We start from the raw sequence: 23,789 nt of genomic DNA, 5'->3' as shown, positions 1-23,789 counted from the left end.
AACTTCCTTTTTGGAATACTGATAGGTGTGCTATATTTAATTACAAATAGATCTTTAATGTTCAAAAATATCTTTTTGTAAGCTTTGAGAAGGATTTGAAGGAACAAAGGGATTCAGCTTCTTGGGTGAAGAAGTGAGACTCTTTCATGGAGGAGGCTCATTGACGGAGGGTAGAAAATTGTTCAGTAATTCTGCCAAGGTCAGTGTCAGCTTCAGTTACTGGCTACATATTTTACAGTAAACACTGCTGAAATCACAGTTGCTCGTGATGGTTAAATTATCCCCTCTCCTGGTTCACTTGGTAGAGATAACATGAGAGAAGGTTATGTGTATCCTCTGGTTCATTTTCATTTGCTCTCTCTCATGCACTTTATTTATTTCCTCTTCGGGTTTTATTGGAAAACTGAGTCTGTTGAAAGTGTATTTGTGAGCTACAATGAAGTCCCAAACTCCATCTAGCTCCCGCCTCATTCAGGTTTCTCTCACTCACCCAACTTTTGGGTAGGGATGTTCCTTCCTGGGATATACCTCTGGGCCAATTCTCTCACCATTTGTTTTATATTTTTTCATTTAGCCTGCATGTAACACAAACAGCTTTTTGGTGGGTGCAGATGTTCTCAGGCTTTCATAGGTCTGCTATCTGATCCTGAGCAGTCCTGGAGGACTCGATGAGCCTTGCCGGGCCATTTCTCTTTCCAGGATCCAGTTCCCTGAGGCTTGAGAGGCGAGGAAGTCTTCCCTGTTTATATAAGCATCCCACACTGAAGAGTTATAAATAAAGTGTTTCTTTACAGGTTACTTTTGATTCCCTGGTGAAAGTCAAGGGTCACAGTGCTCCTGGTGGGTCAGGGAAGAGGGGGGCTGATTGCTGAACGGTAGGTTGATTCATGTGATGGGACAAGTAATTGCTAGAGAAAGGGAGTGGATATTGGCTATGCCTCTCTCCTCCTTGGTAATTCCTAAGAAATATGTGTGTCCCAAGCTACTTAGTATCTGGCCAGGTCGTATTTCAGTGATGGCTAATCACCAACCTATTTTGAAGACTTCTGTATTCTTTAATCACTGGCTTAGCAGGCAGCTCTTTTATCACTGGCTTTCTCTGGTTTTCTAATCTCTCCTCTGAGTCAGGTATCTGGGCATATTTTTGCAGAGACTACAGGTCCCTGAAGTAACAGAGTCTGGCCCTTCACACTCATCTCCTTTCTTTTTTGCTCCTTTGTTTAGTTGAAAAATCTTCATTTCTCTCTATGGATTCTTGATCTCCAAGACATTGCTTTCAGTGGCGATCTAGGGTAATAATGAGGTCCCTCTACTACCATGTCAGTAGTTCTAGGACACTGTAGCTCACCACTAGGGATTCTGTTTGTAGGCTGATCCCTACCAGGTAAGATCATTGTGGTCTCTCTATATATGGTTAACACTCCACCCTGACCACTGATGCTTTTTTGTGTTAGCCTATGGAAGGGCATTTTCTCAGCTTGAAAATGTCACAACGGCCACTAGAGTGGTGGTTGATAAAAATGTGGCTCCAATAACTATGGGTACAAGTTCAAGTGAAATGCCTGATTAGAATATAGGAAGCTTGGCTTGTCTATGAACAGCTTAACATTCATTTTGCAGCTGCATTACTATTGCACTCTCTTAGTTTTCCATCACCCATTAAATATTACTTTGCCTATGTGGATCACAGAAGGATCAATATCTTATGAAAAGATTAACAAAGGGAAAAATACAAATTCTTTGTATATATAGATCACAGAAAGATTGACATTTTGTGTGGAGAATACCAAAGAAAACACATACAGCAGGGAGTTTTTCATCACATACGTATAGAAAAAGAGAAAGTGATCAATAAGGCTATGTAGTTACTGACCTGTGAACACTTGGCTAAAGAGAATGCTCCTCTTATAAATCCAGAAAAAGAGCCAAATGCCACAAATAAGAGAACGAACAAAATAACCTATCTAGTTTTATCTGTGTATCTGAGGAGCTCAGAGGTGAGTGGGGACCGTAGATGTCCTAGCAACCTGCCCTCCCTGTGATGTCTGCCTACCTGTTCATGCTTTAAGTCAGTCCTCCTGGCAATAGAGAATCAGTCTGCAGCTCCAGGATCCCCAGCTATTTTACAAACAGCTGAGAAGTGCTGCCACCATCAGGAATAGTGAAAATTCAGCCGTGGGTTGGGGGGATGGGGAATTCCAAGTAGTGGCCATGACCTCGATCGAGCTCATTATAGTGGGCAGTTCTTCTGGCCAACCTCACGAGTTCTCTTTCCCTCTCAGAGAGGGTTACAAAAGCTTTGTTCCCTGGTAACCAGAGTATTTCTCCTCCGCCACGTCCCCACTAAAACCTATTTTCATCATACAGCTCAGGATTGCCTTGAACTTGGTGGAGTACATGAGAAGTGTATAAAATGTTACCTGCTTACGTTCTATAATGGACTCAATATAAATGAAAAGATATTTTTACCTAGAAGGAACTTACAATCTATTCAGTTGTCATATGTTTATTTTAGCTATTGTCCCTTGGAGTTATTAGTGATTGACTCTTCTGTGTGTTTGCATTTTTGTCATAGTGGGAGGGGTTGGTTTCAGACGCTTGATGAGTCTTGCCGGTGCTGCTGGGTGCTGCTGACTAGGAGGTGGGATTTGGAAATGCACAAAATGACTATGTTCTGAGGTGGCCCTGAGCAGAACAAAAAACTTGTAGCCCAAAATCAATCCTTGAAGGTTTTCTAAAGGCAGTAAGTTCTGAATAAGGTTTTAGAAAAAGATAATTTATGCTCTTGCTTTAAGGCACAGCCCACTACAATGTGCAGGAGACCAATTCAGACACTATTAGGCAAAAATTGAATAGAAATAGGTAAACAAGAGTTTTCAATCTTAGTCTTAAAGATGATTTTCAAATGCTTTTAAATTATTAGTTATATTAGAATAAAACAGAATGAGCTCTTGGTAGGAATGTATAAGCTGCAAATTAAAAGACAGGAAAGATCTGAAATTGGCAATGTCTTCCTTTTGATTAAATACCTGCTTTACGTTTTTGAAAGAGGAAGAATAATGTAATATTTGATTTAATGCAAATGATTTCTTTCTTTGAAATGTAACTAGCACTTGATATGGAATACACATTTGCAATGAGAGAGAAAATAGCATGATGTGGTGGTTCAGAACAAGTAAAAGTAGATTTCTATCAAACTGTATTATAATGTAATCTGACATATCCAAGCAAAGTCTTTTACACAGGAGAAAATGGGTGGGTGTTGGGACGGTATAAAATTCTTATCCTAGATAATAATGCTGTGTAAGCTATAAAAAAGATACCCAGTCTACCAGAAACACTAAGTATGCAAGAGAACCATCATTGAATAACTGATAAAAGATGAAGTTTGTCTTTAAACCAAGAAGCTCTATATACCAAGGACGGACTCAAACTATAGCACAATTCTAATCTCAACTTTTAATTTTCCTATTCAGTGTGATCTAGAATTTGTTATGAAATGTTGCAGTAACCGTTCACTGCATTCAGAATAAAATCCAAAGTCCTTCAAAAATCTTTCCAATACATTCCTTATATAAACATTCAGCTTAATCTTCCATTAAAACCAGTAAGACCCCAAAGCTTCCATTAGACAGGCTGGCTTCACATCCTATGAACTGAACTCTATGTCCCACATCCAGGCCTTGGTTTGTTGGATTGGTCGGCTCGGCCAGCTTCACCCCTGTCTTCCATGTCTTCTTCTTAAAAGTTTCCCCTTCATTTCTGGCCAAATTCAAACACCCACTGGTCTAAATAGCCTTTGCACGACTTCTCATTTAGAAGAAAGTTCACTTTTTCTCGTATTCCCCTAAGTGGATTGTTAGCTACTCTGGCACCAAACGCATCCAGTCAAACTCTAAGTGCTGTGGATTTTGAAGCAGAGAATGAGTGTTGGCACACAGTAGGCATTCACTCAATATTTGTTGGCTGACTGGCTCAGTACTTTGCAAGTTATGCCTTCTTCCCCAAAACTGCCACCACTGACCCAGTCACATCCCGATCTTCTTTGAGCTAATCCCAAAACTAGAGTCCCCTAACAGGTTATTCTCCCTTTAGTCGTGCCCTCCTCCATTCAGCTGTCATAAAGATCTCTCTAAAAGTGCCATGCTATTTATTTTATTTTTTTTATGTTTATTTATTTTTGACAGAGAGAGAGAGAGAGAGAGAGAGAGCATGTGCAGAAGAGAGAGAGGGAGACACAGAATCCAAAAGAGGCTCCAGGCTCTGAGCTGTCAGCACAGAGCCAGACATGGGGCTCGAACTCACAGACCACGAGATCATGACCTGAGCCGAAGTCGGCCACTCAACCGACTGAGCCACCCAGGTGCCCCTAAAATTGCCATGCTACTTTAAAAAGTACAACGCTCTCTCCCTCACTCAGAGGCTTTATATGACACACGAAGCCCCATGGTGGGTCCTCCTCCTCAGCAAATTGTCTAAAAAGCTTCCTATCAGATACTTTTTGTCCCAGCAACACTGGAGAGTTGCATCACAAGGGCTGAATCCCTGAAGTCCTCTGAAATTTAAAATTTAAGTTTTTATGTAATAAAAAATCTCTCACGTGAATAAATGTAAACTTGAGGGAGCGTATAGGAGCACGTAAGGTTTGACAGTTGTGGTACATTTTCCCATTCATATTTTTCTACTCAGCAATGCCTCCACAATTGTTTCACAACAGACTTCCTGTTAAATTTACAGATAGTGGATTCGGGGACTTCTTTGTCACATTTTATTGCATTTAAGTCTTGTTTCAAAGTTTCAGATGTTCAAGCATTATTTCAGAACCGACCTGTAGCCTTAGTCCTAGCAGTGCTGTTTAATGAGGATTTCAATTCTATCATTGTATTCTTTCAATTCTATTATTCTTTCAATAGAATAGAATTTCAAGAAATTCTATTTCTTTCAATGCGATTATTCTATTATTATAGGAGATTATTTAAATTATAAAGTAGTGACTGCTAAGATTGGAGGGCAAAGGTCGCCGAAAGCCTTCACAGAAGTCTGAATGCAGGTAGACAACAGTGGTCACACATAGGAGAGGACACATGGCTGTTCACTAGCTGACGAGGCCCATGGCAGTAACAGAAGCTGCTCCCTTCATATGCTGGCTTTTTCATATTATTTTCTTTGTATGCCACTCAAGGCTACCCCCCCTAAAGTTTGCTCAAGCAATATTCTGAAGTTGTGTGGAATTCAGCGATAAGGGCACATCGCAAGCCACTGCCATTCTTTACAAGTTTGATCAAACCACCCTCTTTCCTGAACTGTGAGCACCCGCCTCTAAATCATTGATTTCATTTTCCTTTCCGGGAATCAAGTGTCAGTCCATGAACTTGCTCTTTGCTCTTTCTCTTTTCTCTTTCTTTAAAGAAGTTCATATAAACCTTTTCAATTATACACTATAATTCCTCATTCCGTCCCAGCCCATACAGCTTCTTTATATTCTCTATAGCTGTCACCTCTGAACCTCTCTTTATGTTTTATAAAATCTAAGATGCTCTCTCTCAAACTTAAGGGTACATACAAATCATCCAGGGACTTGGGGGAGGGAACTCGATGAAACCTACAGATCACCAATATTCTGATTCAGTAGGTTTAGGGTAGGGTTCAGAAATTTTCATTTTAACAAACGTGGCAGAGATTCTGATGCTGGCCTCTGTGGTCCACAGAACTCCATCTGAGATGTGCTGCCTGACAGTGTTCTTGAACCGAGTCCACATTATCTCCTCTCCTTCCTCCTTGATCTACGCTCCATAAAACTGCCTCCTCTGCCTGGTGCTATACGCTATTTACCTTTCATTGTTTTTCCCACTTACTCTCAATTCAGTCTGAAGTTGGAAATGTCTCTCAAAATATTTAATTTTGTTCGTCCCCTTCAGAATTTTCTCCATACTATCATCTGAAGGCCAACCGCTGGTATTCTGAAAGTGACTTGATTAATATTTGTATTATGCTTTGCATGCCATCCCATTCTATAAACAAGTTGCTCATACCACACTCTAATTTTTCAGCTTTCCGGAAATGAATCTGAGGCAACCTCATGATCAGAAAAGATGGTAACTTCCAATTTACATGTCACAAATTTCAAGTTTTCCCGTGTGTAGATTGCCTGGTTTTTTTTCAGGGCCATTTCTCTTCATTAAATGCATTCAGAACTATTAGTATGCACATACAAATCAGTGCCCTTCAATCCCAATAATTTTGCAGGCTGGTTGTAAATATTTGTCCTCAGAGAGTACACTGTCCCTGCTTATGCTCCTGCAATTGAAAATCCTGTCTATTCAACATCTTTATTGTTATACTAAGAAAAGTGGTCAAGTCTTTAAGGTTTTTGTTGTTGTTGTTGTTTATTGGAGGGAATGGAGCAGAGAAAACACAGGATGTGAGATTATGTTCTGAATCAATATCCTTGATCGTACATCATTTAACACAGATCTCAATCTTGCCTTCCTTTTCTTTTATAGATGACACTGGAATTTCAGCATATTTGGGGGCAGTCGTCACGATTTCCATATTAATTCTTCATTCTATTGGTTCTTCTGTCCCAAGGTTTTTTTATTTTTACTGTTTATTTATTTTTGAGAGAGAGAGAGAAGCAGAGAGAGAGGGAAACACAGAATCTGAGTCAGGCTTCTGGCTCTGAGCTATCAGCGGATAGCCCAATGCGGGTCTTGAACTCCCTAACCATGAGATCATGACTTGAGCCAAAAGCAGATGCTTAATGGTCTGAGCCACCCAGGCATCCCGTGTCCCAAGTTTTGTGACATATTCCCCAAGTTTTTACTCCTTTTCATGACATAATTCCAAAGGAACAGAAAGCAGTCTTGCACCCTTACCCTCTGAACTATAAACCCTGTTTCTGAATCCATTTTATCACTACCTAATAAAACTTCCTGGGGCGCCTGGGTGGCGCAGTCGGTTAAGCATCCGACTTCAGCCAGGTCACGATCTCGTGGTCCGTGAGTTCGAGCCCTGCGTCGGGCTCTGGGCTGATGGCTCAGAGCCTGGAGCCTGTTTCCGACTCTGTGTCTCCCTCTCTCTCTGCCCCTCCCCCATTCATGCTCTGTCTCTCTCTGTCCCAAAAATAAATAAACGTTGAAAAAAAAAATTAAAAAAAAAAAAAAAAAAAAAAAACAACTTCCTGACTCAGAGCATAGCTGAAGAGGGGAACTTTGAGAGACAGATACATTAGGAAATGTACAAGGCCCACATCACATGCATTGTTCAGTTTTTATATACATATGCTCTATGTGCCTAAGAACCATGTTGTTTAAATCAGTGACATTTAAACCACCATTTGTGTTGCCTCCAGTAGTATCCACATCTGGAAAAGAATCCATCAAGTCTGAAAAAAATGTTTTACTGCTTTAGATAAAATACATATGTCTACACATTTGTATATTTCTCTACCATTATTGATCCATTTGACCTTCATACCAGCCTTGCTTGAATACCTGAATAAGTTTGCTACCAGAATTGTTTTTTTAATGTAAGACTCTAGGGTTAAGTATTATGTAGTAGGTTTCAAAATCAAAATATAAAATAAAAAAAGCTACAGAGCTTTTTATTAAAGTTGACAAATACTAAGTAATCTTAATCCAGATTCAAGGAAGCATTGTTGTTATCAAAGTAATCAAGGTGGGAATCTAGAGGGTGACAGTTTACATAAGTATGTGAATGGTTTGTGCATGTTCTGACTCTCATTTAAAAGTTGCCAGATATATCTAGCCCTCAGTTTGCTCTTCTGTAAAAGAAGAGAATTGAACTGATTGTCCGGCAGGTCTCAAATATGGCCATGACCAAATCACCTGAATGATTCTCAATCCCATTCCAATATTTTTGCTATGGGTTGAATCGTGTCCTTCACAAAAGGTATGTTAAAGTGACTGACGATGTGGCCTGATTTGAAAATAGGTTCATTGGTCATGTAATTAGGTAAGATGATGTCATACTGGCATATGGCGGGGCCCAATCCAATATAACTGGTGTCCCTATCAAAAGAGCCACAGAGGCACACACATACAGGAAAATAGGCCATGTGGTACCTGAGGCAAAGTGGAGTGATACCCCTGCAAGCTAAGGACTACAAGAGATGGCTGGTGACCACCAGATGTAGGGAAAGTCATGGAAAGATTTTTTTTCAATATATGAAGTTTATTGTCAAATTGGTTTCCATACAACACCCAGTGCTCAACCCAAAAGGTGCCCTCCTCAATACCCATCACCCACCCTCCCCTCCCTCCCACCCCCGATCAACCGTCAGTTTGTTCTCAGTTTTTAAGAGTCTCTTATGCTTTGGTTGTCTTCCACTCTAACCTCTTTTTTTTTTTTACGTCCCCTTCCCCATGGGTTTCTGTTAAGTTTCTCAGGATCCACATAAGAGTGAAACCATGTGGTATCTGTCTTTCTCTGTATGGCTTATTTCACTTAGCATCACACTCTCCAGTTCCATCCATGTTGCTACAAAGGGCCATATTTCATTCTTTCTCATTGCCACGTAGTACTCCATTGTGTATATAAACCACAATTTCTTTATCATGGAAAGATTTCTTTATAAGATTCAGATCCAGCCTCCACAACTGTGAGACAGTAAACTTTCACTCTTTTAAACTACTCTGTTTGTGGCACTTTGTTTTGGCAGCCCAAGGAAACTAGTATCATTACCAAAGATCTTTAAGAATAAACCAAGGGAATCTGTATTTTGAAAACCCCACCCTCCCTGGTGGTGATTCTCCTATGAGCAAGGTTTGGGGCACCGGATGGATGATCTCTGAGGTTCTGTTAACATCCCAGATTCTACAATGTGTGGATGCATATGTGTTGCAAACAGTAAAAAGAAAAGAACAAAAAGATATATATACATGTCAATGATGAAATAAGGTTGAGGACTACTAGCACTTCATAACAATACCAAAAGTTTCCCTCCTATTTATGATAATGAAGCCCTAAATGATGCTATTCTATTGCTGCTACCCCAAAAGTACAAGGCACTTGAAGGTCAATCCAATTTCATCTTGACAAACACATCTATTTGAACTTATTTGCTCTTGGAGATATGATGCTTATTCAGTTTTCAGTCAGTAAGTGTTGGGGTACTGTTTGTGATAGATTTGCCTCCTAATGGGTAATATATCTTCTGTGTGTGAACATCCAGTTCTTTTGCAATTGTCTGTAATGATTGATATTAAACTATCATTCCTCGGTCTGTGTCATCAAGTACAAACTTATCTTTCATATTGCCAACTCCAGACGCTTCTCTCTCCTGCCTGGGTCTGCCCTTGAGACACAAGAACGTGTGGCACACAGCACCGTGGGAGCATCAGGAATCCACATCATGCCCGGAGCTGACAGAGTGCCCTGAGTAATGGCGGCAACCTTCCAAAACACACTAGTGGGGCCTCCATCTATAGCCGTACCAGACAACAATGACCCCTAACTCCACAATACATCTTGTTCATCATTCCTGTAAGCTGTTCTTCTACATTTTTCTCTTTCTTTTGTGTCTTCACCGTGGACTACCAATGGAATCCTGTAGGAAATGCAATTCTCTGAGAAAAAAATTCAGAAGGAAGAAAAGAAAAGAAATACTCTTTAACATTTTTCTCTCCCATAGTATATTACCAAACAGAATGGGATTGGAAATGCTGGTCAAAAGTAATGAGGCACCTGGGAAACAGAAAGAAAGCTTGTCCTTCACAGCCCTGTCCACTGAAGTGGTTTCAGTACACAGGGTGGGTACCACCTGACTTCTGTCTTCATTGTCATTGCGTGTGTGTGTGAGCATGTGTGTATTCACTTGTGATTGGCTTATTATCCCCAATTTGGCATGATCTCTTTATCCACTCCAATAGGAATGTCCATATGAGAGTTAATCATCATGGTTGTATAACTGTCCTTTCTCAATCTTTTGTCTCACAAATGAAGAAGATTGCTTACTTTTAGATGATTGCAGCAAATATATTATCTTCTATCTCTTCTATTGGAATTGACAAGATTAGTGTATTGGAGGCATCCGTTACAATATTAAAATGATTAGTTTATGTGTATATGACCACCAGAATATTGTAAGGTCTCTAAGATTAGGACTCATGTCTAAACCTATATTGGGTATCCCATTCCTTAGCTTTGTACCTGGCACATACTAGGTACTACGTATATATACATATATATATGTGTATACATGTATGTACACGTATATATTTCCCCCCCCCCCCGAATTGTTTCCTGATAGGTGAGGCACTTCTGTCTTCTAGAGTGAAGGAGGAGCATACAGAATTCTGTATCATGGTGGTATTCACTCCAAAGTAGTTGGGAATCAAGTTTCAGATGAGAAGCAAGACACCAGTTCATAGAACTGGTAGATTATAAATATAGTATGAAAACTGTGGAGAGCCAAGGCTAAGAAGAATGGAGAAGGTCTAAACTGTTGTTGCGAGCATAGTTAGACGTATAGAACCATTTGGGAAAAGTGTAAAAAGTGAAAGGGAAGTTTCAAGACTCTAGAGTCTGAGGATCAGTGAGCTGGAATTTGAGTCAATAGGCAAGATGAAGACATTACAGTCACTCTCAAAGACCAATATAGATCCAACACATGGGTTGAGCAATAGGAGGTGAGGAATCCATTCCTTTTTCTTCTCCCAAACAAGGAAACTGAAAATCAAGAAAGAGATATGCCATTTTGGGCGACAAGATGTAAATGGTTTGGTTAAAAAGAACAAAGTAAAGCATAGAATGATTGAGTATATCGTGTGTTGTTGTTGTTGTTTTAAGCACGTAAAGAATTTCCTTGAAAGAATTTTATCCAGACTTTCAATTCTAGTTTCAAATATTTAATAAAATGGTTAATTACCCACTTTATTTTAAAAGTCCAAAAGGTAAGGCTCATATAATTACGCTGATAAACTATGTTGAGGCAAAAGTATTCGGCAGATTGCCTTTATACCTGAGCTTTAAGAGAACTTCACATACATAATTTAATTTAAACAATACTTTTGGAGCATGCTGATATTTCTGCTTTAAGACAAAGTAATGGACACAATTTAAAACAACTGTTACTGAAGCAATAGTATACCTGTTCACATCCATTAAATCTCTTCACACTGAAAGGGTCAATTATGCAACCAACAAAATGGTTCCATACCAATGTGAAAATCACCAATGTGGTGACTTAAATATTAAAAATTCAGTCCTTCTTGAGTAAGGAGCAGTTCCAAGATGTGGGAATTAGCCCTGAGGTATATCTTAAGACATTCAAAGACCAGGTGCATTCAGCATTCATTTGACTAAGTACTTGCAAATGTTATGTAGAATAATTACTTAAGCACAGAATATCTGCTTACAAAAGTGAAAAGCTATTGGAAGCAACATTAAGATGAATAATTATGATTTTTACTAGTGTTTTATGGGAGTATAATTTTTATACAGTAAAATGTCAAGTCCTAAGTGTTCAGCTCAATAAATTTTTTCATGTGTATACTTCTGTGGAATCACCACCTACTTAAAAATATAGAACATTTCCGCCAGCTCCAAAATAATTTCTATTTTAAAATGAAGCTGCACTGTGAACATTGGGAAGATGAGGGGGGATTACACATCCAAATTTTTAAAAAATAATCAGTAGGAAATCATAATTCACTTTATAAATATTTGATTCACACACAATTTTTTCAGGCGTGTTTCTGGTGTATATAATGATGGTCTCCCACATATCTCAAAGTCACTTACCTACTTTTTTTTTTTACCATAATCCATTAAAATATTTTTAAAGACACTTGTCTGGTTATAAACAAATAAATAGTATTTGTTAAAGGTATGACTTCCCACTGTTTCCCAGCATGCCTATATTTCTTCATCAGCCTGCCTCACTCAGCTTTGATTCCTCTGAAGATACAGATAATTGTGGTTGAGAGTATACTAGTGACACCTAGTGCTTATCCACTAAAAATGTCTGTGCTTAAGAGAACATTTATTTTCTCATGGTTAGCTACTGTTAATCAAGTTCCTGTTTATGTGCGGAAAGTGACAGTGATAATATAAGTGCTATTTCGTGCTGTTAAAGACAAAATGGATAACCTTCCAACGTAACCTCTTAACATAATTAAAGCAAACAGATTTGACATTAACACTGTGCATTAAGAGCACGAGCAGAGAATGAGAGGATCACAGAATGAGAAGGCATATGCTTGAATTGCATTTTTATTATTCATAAGCAGATATGAATGCCAAAAAGTTGTGGCATATTGGCTTAGTCCACTCATTAGGAACTAGTAGGTGACATGGGAGACAGAGGTGAGGTCTCTTCACACAATGAAAAAAGACATAAATAAGGCTCCTTGTTATTAATACTTTGGTTCTAAGATTTTCCATAACTTAGGTCAGATCCTGAAACACAGTGATCCCCTCAGGCAAATGTAGCAAGGCTTGTCACTTCAGTTAGATGGACAAGTCTTAGTCTCTCCTCTCTTGCTGTAGTACAGAAAGAAAATCTCAGCTCTCAGTCCCGTTACCTTTGTGGAATAATAGTGATAGTGCCAGGAAGCCTCTCCATGCCCAACCAAAGTATTTTCCATCTACCTATCATTCCTATTATACCACTGTTATAAGAACTTCTGTCCCTTGAACCACCAAAATCTTGGTATGGTATTATAAGCTAAACAATACTGGGGATGAGTCAGCAGTTGATCTCTGGTTGACAGTGGTGAAGCAAAAGTGACTCTGGGAGAGGAAAGAGTCGTGATGAAGGTGAAGACAGAGAATGCTAGATTAAATTTAAATTCAAAAACATACTGCACAATTTTGCCAAAGATAAGTCATGAAACCATGTAGCTACTTTCACTTTTGTTCAGCAAACATTTTTTTTTAATTTCTTTAATGCTAATTTATTTTTGAGAGAGACAGAGCACGAACGGGGGAGGGGCAGAGAGAGAGGGAGACACAGAATCCGAAGCAGGCTCCAGGCTCCGAGCTGTCAGCACAGAATCCGATGTGGGGTTCAAACTCACAGACTGTGAAATCATGACCTGAGCCGAAGATGGCCATTTAACCGACTGAGCCACCCATGTGCCCCTTTCTGCAAACATTGTTAAACATCAACTGATGTACTGAAACATTTTATATATATTTGATATATATATGTTAATGCATAAGATATATGTATATGCATGTATATTTATATATCATATGCTAGGTTCTAGAATCTGGAGCTAAAGTAATAAACAGTATAGGTAAGAGGTCTTTCCTTATGCAGGTCATATACTACTACAATACACAGATAGTAACTATAATAACAACAATAACAAAGATAATTTTGGATATTCATAAGTACCAAGAAGGAAAAACAAGGTGAGATAATGTGCTAGAGTGATGTTAGAGGGATAAGGAAACAAACTTCTGCTAAGGTATCCAGGGACAACCTCTGTGAGGAGATGACACTTGAACTGAGAGCTGAACGAGAAAGCACATGAAGACATGGCAAAAAGTGAGGTCCTGGTAAGCACAAGGTCCTAGAGGTAAGAATAATTTTGGTGTATTTAAGGAACAGAAAAAGGACCCATGTGGCAGGAGAGGAGAAGAAGACCAGGTCTGAGGGAAAGACTGGAATGAGATCTTACAGGTTGTTATGGGCTCAATGTTTGTGTCTCCCCCAAAATTCGTATGTTGAAAACTTAGCCCCAATTTGATGGTAGTTAGAGGTATCTGGGGAGGTAATTAAGTTTAGACCAGATCTTGAGCATGGGCCCCCATGATGGGATTAGTGCCCATATCAGAAGAGGAAGAGCAAGAGATCTCTCACCAGGATGTACCAAGGAAAACCCATGTGAGGACACAGCAAGAAGTCAGCGGTGTACAAGCCTGGAAACAGGCTCTTACCAGACACTGAATCTTCCAGCACCTTGACCTTGGACTTCTCAGCATCTGACACTGTCAGAAATAGCTATCTGTTGTTTAAGCCACCAGTCCATGATATTTTGTAAGACACAAATGATGGCATGAAATTTGGAATATGGTTGCATAGATGTAGATAGATAGATAGATAGATAGATGATAGATAGATGATAAAGATTTCATTTTATTGCAGAACACTGTGATTACCACATAGATAATAGATATAAGGGGTAAATATTCGGATCAAGATGACCTCATGTAATTTACCATCTATCTAGGAAGGCAGGACCCCTACATGACAAAAGCTAACATTCATAAAGAATATGGCCTACATTATGAACATACCCTATTCTGCAACATTGATACTAATGATTTCTTCCCGTGGGTACATCAGTTGCATGTGAAGAATGCCCTTAAGAAATGAACCCTTAAGAATGACAAGTTAGTGGACTTGGAAAAGCTACATCATGAAATTCTACTCTCTTTTGGGACTTTACACTATTATAGTTCTAGTCTCATACATCAAGTCACTTGAGGTGTCACCTTACATGATTTAAGACTGAAAAAGATAAACCCTCTCTGTCTCTGGGCACCATGTATTGGGTATTTGAAGGGCAGGCCAATGATTGTTTATCTTCCTGAAAATGTCCACGGCTGGAAACATAATGAGAAATACCTCCAACAACTTTGCCGAAGAGCTAACAAAAACTCCCATACAACATCAAAACTGTGTTTTGAATTCCTATGTTTTTTTTCTGTGGGGCTCAAGTTGAACTTTATTTAAGGAAACAAAGTCTAGTTTTTGGTTTTGCTCTTTCTTTTGATTTTACATCATACATTATTTTGTAATGTTTAGGAACACAACCATACCTTCTGCTCATAGTTCAGTTTAGATGTAGCATTCCAATAATTGCTGCTGCTTTCTAAACACACATACACACACACACACACACACACACACACACATGTGCACACAAACACAGTCACAGTTATGCAGATTCTAATAGCACATTACCATCTGGTCATTTATTAGCTTATTTTTCTTATTCTGCTAATTAAATGTGATCCCACTAGAGGCTCTATGTTAAATTGTATATTCCTATTTGGTATTCTAGATGACAAGAATTCTTTCCATCCAAGACCAGGGTTCTTTATTTATTTACTCAGTATTGAGTGTAAACATGTAAGGGATATTTCACCTTGCATGGATGGCAAAACTTGATATGACATAGCTCTTGCCCTCAACAGTGGCACACTGTCATGGAGAGGCTTACCAGGGCTGAGACAAAGTGCAACTCCTATTTACACACAGAAGGTGGGGAAAGGTGTTGTGATAGTGGTGACTGAGCTGGTGGGTGGTCTACAGATATTATTTCAGGCTTGGTTGCATCATTTATTATACATCCCAAAAATGCCCATTCAGCCATCTGATTCTTTGTTCACATGCCCATTCCCTCTAAAAAATGTTTGTTCCAAGACTGTGCTAGGCACAAGATAGGCACACAGAATAGTGATGACACTAGAGCTTACAGTCATACTGTTCCACCCTCACTCCACATCTCAAAAACAAAGAGTGTTGGGGTGCCTGGGTGGCTCTGTCGGTTGAGCATCCTATTTTGGCTCAGATCATGATCTCACAGCTTATAGGTTTGAACCCCACATCGGGCTCTGTGCTGACAGCTCAGAGCCTGGGGCATGCTTCAGATTCTGTGTCTCCCTCTCTGCCCCACCCCCCCCCCCGCCCACTCATGCTCTGTCTCTCTTGCTCTGTCAAAAATAAATAAACATTAAAAATAATTTAAAAAAACAAAGATTGCTTATGGTGCATACTCAGTACATATAATGTTTATTAAGTGAAATACAAGCCTTTTGATACAGTCAGTATCTAGACATATTTGAATGATGCCTCTCAATTACCCTATTTGTTTTTTATTTTAAAAAAGGGTTTAATGTTTATTTATTTTGAGGGAGAGAGAGAGAGAGAGTGCAAGCAGGGGAGGGGCAGAGAGAGAGAGAGAGAGAGAGAGAGAGACAGAATCCAAAGCAGGCTCCAGGCAGGCTCTGGGCTGTCAGCCAGAGGACGACGCGGAGCTCGAACTCACGAACTGTGAGATCATGACCTGTGCTGAAGTCAGACACTTAACAGACTGAGCCACCTAGCCACCCTATCCAATTTGTTAATAAAAGGTATGGAAGTGATTTACCCAGAATGACTTGATATTTTTTCTTGAATTATTTAACAAATGTTTATATAAAGCTTATGTCATGCTATGCACTATTCCACACAGTGCAGAGTGTAAGCTCATTTAAGACTCACAAAAACCCAGTGCTGCTGGTAGGATCCTGCATCTTGCAGACGATGATACTAGGCAAGGGAAGATCAGAGGCAGAACCCACTTTTGAATCTAGGCAGTCTGGATCCAGAGTCTACACTCTTGACCACTACCCTATGCTGGTTCACTTACCATGCTGGTCTTCCTCACGTTGTTGGCTCTTGAATCCTACATCCATTCGTGTATTCAGCAAGCATATTCTTTTCCAAGTGCACTGCCACCACTCTTGCCAAGCCCTCACCTTCACATGCTCATGTTTGAAAAATAGCTTTCTATCACCTCCTCCTGGACTTTCATCGCTAAAATCACCCCAGACTGGGTTCCTGGTTTTGTGTTTTTATCTCTTTACATTCTCTGCCTTGGAGAGCTTCCCATTCAAAGTGTTCTATCTTCTGGTTCCAAACTTATGCCTCAGTTTCCCTTGTCAAATATTCTGCTCCAAATATACCTTGCCAACACAGCATGGAACTTGCTAACCGGGACTCTGTTCTTGCTTCTGTTTTGTCTGGTCTCCACCAGCTCCACCTCTCCACTTAGGAAAATTCTATATCTTTAGGGAGATGAACCAGTCTCCAAGAAGCTTTTGCTCCTTCCCTGCTCCCTTCCTGTGATCCTTCCATCCCTCCTGTGGGTGTTCCTGTATGCTTGCTCCCAACACCTCTTATTTGGTATCTAGGCAGTACCTTTTAGTGGTTGGTAACAGAGGATCTGCAATCAAGTTGCAGTACTCATAGCCCTGTTCTGAAAACTCTGGGAAGTTCTGTCTCATCCATGAAATAGGGATAAGAATAGTGAATTCATGGAATAGATACCGGACTGATTAAATTAACTAATGCCTTGATAGCTTAAGATTAAAATATAGGTTGGAAACTGCCTGGCACATTGAATACATGTTAGCTACTATTATTCAGCTATATATAGACCCTTGTAACATCTCTGATGATAATATTTAACTCCTAAGATGTTTCCTATCCATTATCAGTCCTTATCTCATTTTCCATGCTGTTGTTCCCTGCAATCTGCTGTCATTGTGTTCTTTATTTTTAATTTGTAATATATTTTTTAATTTAATTTTACTTTCAATAGGCTCTGCACCCAATGTGGGGCTTGAGCTCACAACTCTGAGACCAAGAGTCACATGCTCTACTGACTGAACCAGCCAGGCACCCCTGTCATCTCATTCTTACTAGCTTTGTCCACTGTTCTGAACTTTCTGATTGTAATACCTGAACCAGATCTAAAATTGGATCCAATGGGTTAGACTTCCTATCTGTCTTTGCTGAGGCTTTCACTTGTCCTGCATTCAGCCAAGTTCTCACCTTGTTCTCTTTCTCTGTACTTGCCCATTGACACAACAGGTTCTTTCCCCCATCATTCTCCAGCATCTAGACCCCTGCAAGCTGCATTCCATAATCTCCTGGATTTATTCAACTAGAATTTAAAAAACATTTTTAAAATAGCTGTATATGGAGCATACTAGATGCTCCAAAAACAGGTATCAAATGAATGAATGATACAAAAATAAAGATGTTCATAGCTTATCATTTTTTTAGTTTTCAAGAGAAGACAATTTAGATCAATGAAATTTGACAAGCACCTGTGAAGTCATATTTTGAGTAGGTTCAAAGAGATAGTCAGAATATTTCATTTGATTTGACAAATAACCATTCCCTCCTACCAGCAATAACACTTAAAAGAGACTTTATTTCATTAGTGGGGAGAGGTTTATTTGCTTATGGCTCCTGGAAGACAAGAATTTGATATATATTCTGAGGCAATTGGAAAATTGATTCGACCCATTTAGGAGTTTAACAATGGATTCATAATAACTCTCCTCAAAGAGTACAAAAGAACAAGAACATCAATTGATCAATGGTGCATTTAAGAAGAAAAAGAACTCAAGATCAAGGGAATTTAAAGAGATTGCTAAAGAAAACTCTCTATTCAGAGAATTAAATCATAAAGTGTTGCAGAGGGGCAGAGGGTACAAAACAAATTCCAAAGTGTTTCTTTAACTTTGGCACATGGATTTCAGGGAGGGGCCTCAAAACTCTTTCCTGTCAGTGCAAAATCGAAATGACAATCCCACACAAAACTGGCGTCATTGAAAACCTATTTAATTTAACCCTGTGGTCAGCCTCTGATGTCTGTTTAGAGCAATTCTGGGTTCCCACAAAGTACAACGCTTTCTCTCAAGGCCAATTAGATCCACAGATTGGAGAGTAATCCCCAGGAAGGTCCTGATGAAAGGGCTAGTGGACAGAAAAGTCTGAGTGGATGTTTTACAGTGAGTGTCCCGCATGGAAAAACAAGATTGCCTCCTTTCTGATTTCTCCTAGAAGAAACACCAGCAGTCTGAATGCCAATCTTTCCCATCAGTCATTATCAGGACTTAGCTCTGATCAATATCCAGAAAATTCCAACTCTAACAGGACCTAATTTTATCCAGCTCCATCCCCCTTCTCCTGGTAGATGAGTAGTCTTTCAGTAGGGTAGTTTACCTGAATAAGACCCCAGGTAATTAATGGGTGTTGTTGGGTTTTTTTTTTTAAATAAGTGAACAAATTAGTTTCCTCAGGCATTCATCCAATTATTTTCTTGGAGTATCAGTAAAGTTGGGGCAGAATGAGAGAAAATGAAAATAAATATGTCAAAACTAAAGAAATTGGCCAATATTAAAAGGCAAATTACCTTCTAATGCTCACTTCACAACAGAAACATAAGGAAAATATACAATTAAAGAGAGCTATTTGTAAATGCTCAAATTCTGTACTAGAGTTGTAGGTGCATATTCTGAAGGAATTTATGTTACAGTAAAATAGCTGAAATAGCTATTTTAGAAGTTCATGCAAATGTAATGATAATTGTCAAGTTTTAAAAATACACTATAGGAAGAAAAACCTTCTCTCTTTTAAAAGAAATGATTTAGATATAAATCCAGTAAAGCTATACTTGATTAAAAACTGATTTGGGAATTTTTTTTTTCTCAAGTTAATAAGACTATAATCACTAACCCAGAAAACAGAATATTATATTAAGGATAATAGGATTATTAAGCATGAAGTTCACTAAGTAAAAAAAAAAAAAACTTCTAAATATAGCTCCCTTGGAAAATTATTTCAACCTTCACCTGCTATCTTTCACCTGCTATTGTCATTCATTCATTATTCCATAATACTTGTTTCAATCTATTCTGGAGAAATAGAGCTGAGACTCCTATTTATGTCTTAAGTTTTTTGAATAGACATTATTTTTTAGAGTAGTTTTAGATTCACAGAAAAACTAAGCAGAGAGTATAGAAGGTTCCCATGCCCACCTTGTCCCTACACATAGCCAACCTACCCCACTGTAGGCATCCCATATCACAGTGGTACATTTGTTACAATTGATGAACTTCCATTGACACATCATCATCACCCAAATTATACCTTTATTTTCATCTTCGTTTTTCCTACAGTAATAAATTTTTGGACTATAATTAGCCATCAGTTATTATATATTATGTTATAGTATGTTATACTATACTATATGATATGATATGATATATGATATGATATGATATATGATATTCTACATCACATTTTTCAGCCTCTCCTGTAGGTGTGGCCATGTGACTCAAATATGGCCAAAAAAAAATAGAAAAGAATGTGACTTGTAGCAGCTTCCAGGAGCCTTCTTTAAAAGGCATAACGAGTGTACCCTTCACTCTTTTATTCTTCAGCCCATCTTTGTGTTTCCTCTGGAGTGCAGAAACCATCATGGTCCCCAGGATCAAAGCCATGCATGGCAGAGCAACAACATAGAAGGAACCTGGATCTTTGAAGACTTTGTGCAACATAGCTATATTACCAGGCCTAAATTTGCTTAAGCAAAAGAAAAGTAAATTTTATCTTATTTAAAGCACTATTACTGAGGGTATTCTAAAACACATAGCCATATCTAGTACAAGCTAATGCAATAAAACAAAGTACTATAGATGTAGTACCTATGGATGATAAAATATAGATAAGGTCCAGCCCTTGCTCCCACGATTCCTTCAATCTACTAGGGAAAATAACATATACAAATGAATAAATGGGCTATAAATGTCATACAAACTGAGTCTTATAGGATATAGAAGAGAAAAATAATAATTTTAGGGTGTGAAAAAGGGTAACTTTACGGGCAAAATAATGTGAAATTTGGGTCAATAGCTGATATTAGAAAGGGAAAAAATGGAATGTTTTGGGAATAGGCTGAACTAACAGAAGCTCAAAGAAGGGCATTTGAGAGAACCAAAGTGATCTAGTTTGGCTAGAGAGACATGAAAGACAAAGGAAATCAAGACAAGTAGATTAAGGCTGTTTACAAAAAATAATGCCAGGCAAACAATTGTGCTTTTAGGGAATAGAATTCATTTAAATCTTGGGGCACCTGGATGGCTCAGTTGGTTGAGCTCCCAAATTTGATTTTGGCTCAGGTCATGATCTCATGGTTCATGGGATTGAGCCCTGCATCAGGGTCTGGGCTGGCAGCATGGACAATGCTTGGGGTTCTCTCTCTCCTCTCTTTCTGCCCCTCCCCCCACTTGTGTGTGTGCACACATGCTCTGCCTCTCTCAAAAATAAATAGGTAAACATTTTTAAAAACTTAAAAAATAAGAAAAAGATTTATTTAAATCTTACATTAGGAAAATTCATTTGGTTATAATGTCAGAGGAGGTCAGGACAGGAGCAGTGAAGAGAAGACAACACTCCTCTTCCTGCAATTAGTATGATGGCATCAAAATGGAAAGACAATGATGGGTGGGCAAAATGTTGGAAAGGAACCATCTTTCAGACTTGGCAACTGGTTATGAAATGTGAAGAGAAGTAAATTAAAAAGCCCAGATTTTAAGCCAGGTGACAACTCAAGATGTAGTCCATTAACTGAAGAAAGGCAGTTAGAAGCAGGAAGCTGTTTGACGGAGCGGATATGGAAAGTACTGTTGGAGTCATTATGTATTTGAGGTGCTGGAAGGAGGGCATATCCGTTAACCATTGGAAATATGGACTTTAAAACAGGAGAAAATTTCAGGCTAAAGATACTGACTTACTAGTTTTAATCTGAAAGAATCTTTGTTATGAAAAGCACAGTGAAAAAGGTTGATGTTGATGGGTCCTAGCTGGCAGAGACTTGGACAGACTGTCAGTGTCTGGGGACACTACTCTCTCTTCTACCTTTGGTGAACAGCTGTAGTAGGTCACCACGCAGCCCTGAGGAAGGGAAGAGAAGGGGCGGGGCGAGGCGGGGCGAGGCGGGGCGAGGCGGGGCGAGGCGGGGCGAGGCGGGGCGAGGCGGGGCGAGGCGGGGCGAGGCGGGGCGAGGCGGGGCGAGGCGGGGCGAGGCGAGAGAATTTAGCACTAATGTGCTGACAGAGAGGTAAAAAGAAGGACCCCAAACAATTTGCTTTCTTCAGTCAGCCTTTCAGTTTCCACAGAATGAGCAAGTTGCAATTCAAAAAGACTCATAAGTATGTAGTTAATAAAATTAGTCCCGCAGGTGATAGCAAATAAAGAGGAGGTGGAGAATTTGTCTACTGTCTACATTTACTGCAAAATCCTGGAATTGAAATTCGTTTGTTAAGATTGAAGTTAGCAAAACACTGACGGTCTGTCCAGGCCACCATGAGCAACCTTGAAGGTAAGATTAAACATGCCTTTCATCTCTGCTAAGACATTTCTGCAACATCTTTTCAGTCTGGGAACTAAAGCCAAGTTAGGAAAAAGAGCAATGTGAGTGTGCCATTCCAGTGGTTCAGAATGAGAGACATGTGTTCATGTGCTCGGGTACTTAAATGCACATAAGGTCTAGCTGGGTGTCTGAAATGGTTCATGTTGCCCAATATAAAACCCTTCCTCTTGAACCTGCCCCTTCCCAATACTAAAATTGAACGGTAGTTCTGAGCTCCTGTTTAGTTCCTAATGGAACTAAAATATCTTGTTGAACTCATTTATTGTTTCTCCTCCTTGTAGTCTACTCTCTGAGGTCAGAAATTTTCTTATTCTTTGGAATTTACTCCTAGGCCCTCTTCTTGCTCTATTCTCTCTCCTTGGACAATCCCATCTACCCCCCCCCCCCCCAGGCCTTCAATTATCATTCAGGGACCAACAACCTCATGTTTCTGTATCTAGTCCTGATTGCTAGGAAAAGGTAGATAGAAATGCCTACTCAGCACCTGCACTTATATGTCTCAAAGACCCACAAATTCAACATATCCAAAACAATGGAATTCATGGATTTCCTGGTGCCAAACCTACTCTCTGTCCACTTTTCCCCATTTCAGGAGGTAACCCCAGATTAGGAGTAATTCTTGATTCCTCTTTCCACTTGACTCCCCAAATCCCATTGGTTCTTCCTCCTAAATCTCTCTCTCTCTTTCTCTCTCTCTCTCTCTCTCTCTCTCTCTCTCTTTCTATCTATCTACAGCAGCCCATGGTTCCAGCTACCATCTTTTCTCACCAAGAATATTTAAAAAGCCTCTTAAATGGTTTACCTGCATCCATTATCACCCTTTTCCAGTTCATTCTCTATCATATAGCCAGATAATTCATTTTAGAATAAGAGATTTGTTCCTCTTCCTTGCTAAATACCTTTCAGTGGTTTTCTATTCCTCCTTGGATAGAAAAGATACAGTCCATAATCCTTAATATGTCCTTTGAGGTTCTGCATGATCAGGCTGCCTCCTATCTTTTCTGCCTTGGTTTGCTCTTCTCTCTACACTCCAACATTATTGGTCTCTAAAAAAAAAATTTCTCTGATGGGCCATTCTCTTTTTTGCCCCAGGACCAATATATATGCTGTCATATAATTTTTCTCTTTTTCCCACTTGCTCTGCCTTTACTTATCTAGTGCCTTCTTTATGGTCAACACAAATTTCATTTCCTTAGGGAAGTATTTCTGGACTCTACAATACAATTTCCTCTCATGTGCTTGCACAGAACATTTCTCCTACATAGAACTCAATAAAATTGTTTGATGACTCTCTTCCCTACTAGGCTGCAATCTGTCTTGTTCAGCGCTGTGTATCTAGCAACCAGCACATTTTCAGCAAAGAAAAGTGGCTAAACAAATAAATGGTTTTAGGAAACTATTGCAGGCTTGAGTTAACATTTCAAATCCAGTATTTTTCTTCTGGCAGAGTAACAATTGTCATCAAATAATGGCTCAGTTCAAATTTGTTTATCAGATTAGGATAAAGCAAGGTGTCAAAGAAAAGTAACACAACAGAAAAGTAGGATTTGTGTGTGTGTGTGTGTGTGTGTGTGTGTGGCAGAGCAGAAGGTAAATGTTGCAAATATAAGACACTTGTGCTAAAAGGAGGCCTGTGGATGGTGGACCCTGCAAAATAGGGCGCTAAGGGGAAGGAAGGCATAGAGAAAACAGCTTTATATCATCTTGGCAATAACTTGGGCTTTAGAGTCAGAAAGACCTGGAGCTCAATCCCAGCTCTGCCATTTACAAACCAATTAACTAATCTGTCTGGGTCTCCATTTCTTTACTGTGATTTGGAAT

The sequence above is a fragment of the Prionailurus bengalensis genome, chromosome D3, assembly GCF_016509475.1.
Source record: "Prionailurus bengalensis isolate Pbe53 chromosome D3, Fcat_Pben_1.1_paternal_pri, whole genome shotgun sequence".
NCBI classification, from domain to species: Eukaryota; Metazoa; Chordata; class Mammalia; order Carnivora; family Felidae; genus Prionailurus; species Prionailurus bengalensis.
The sequence above is the reverse complement of the archived record's forward strand: the minus strand, read 5'-3'. Positions refer to the sequence as shown.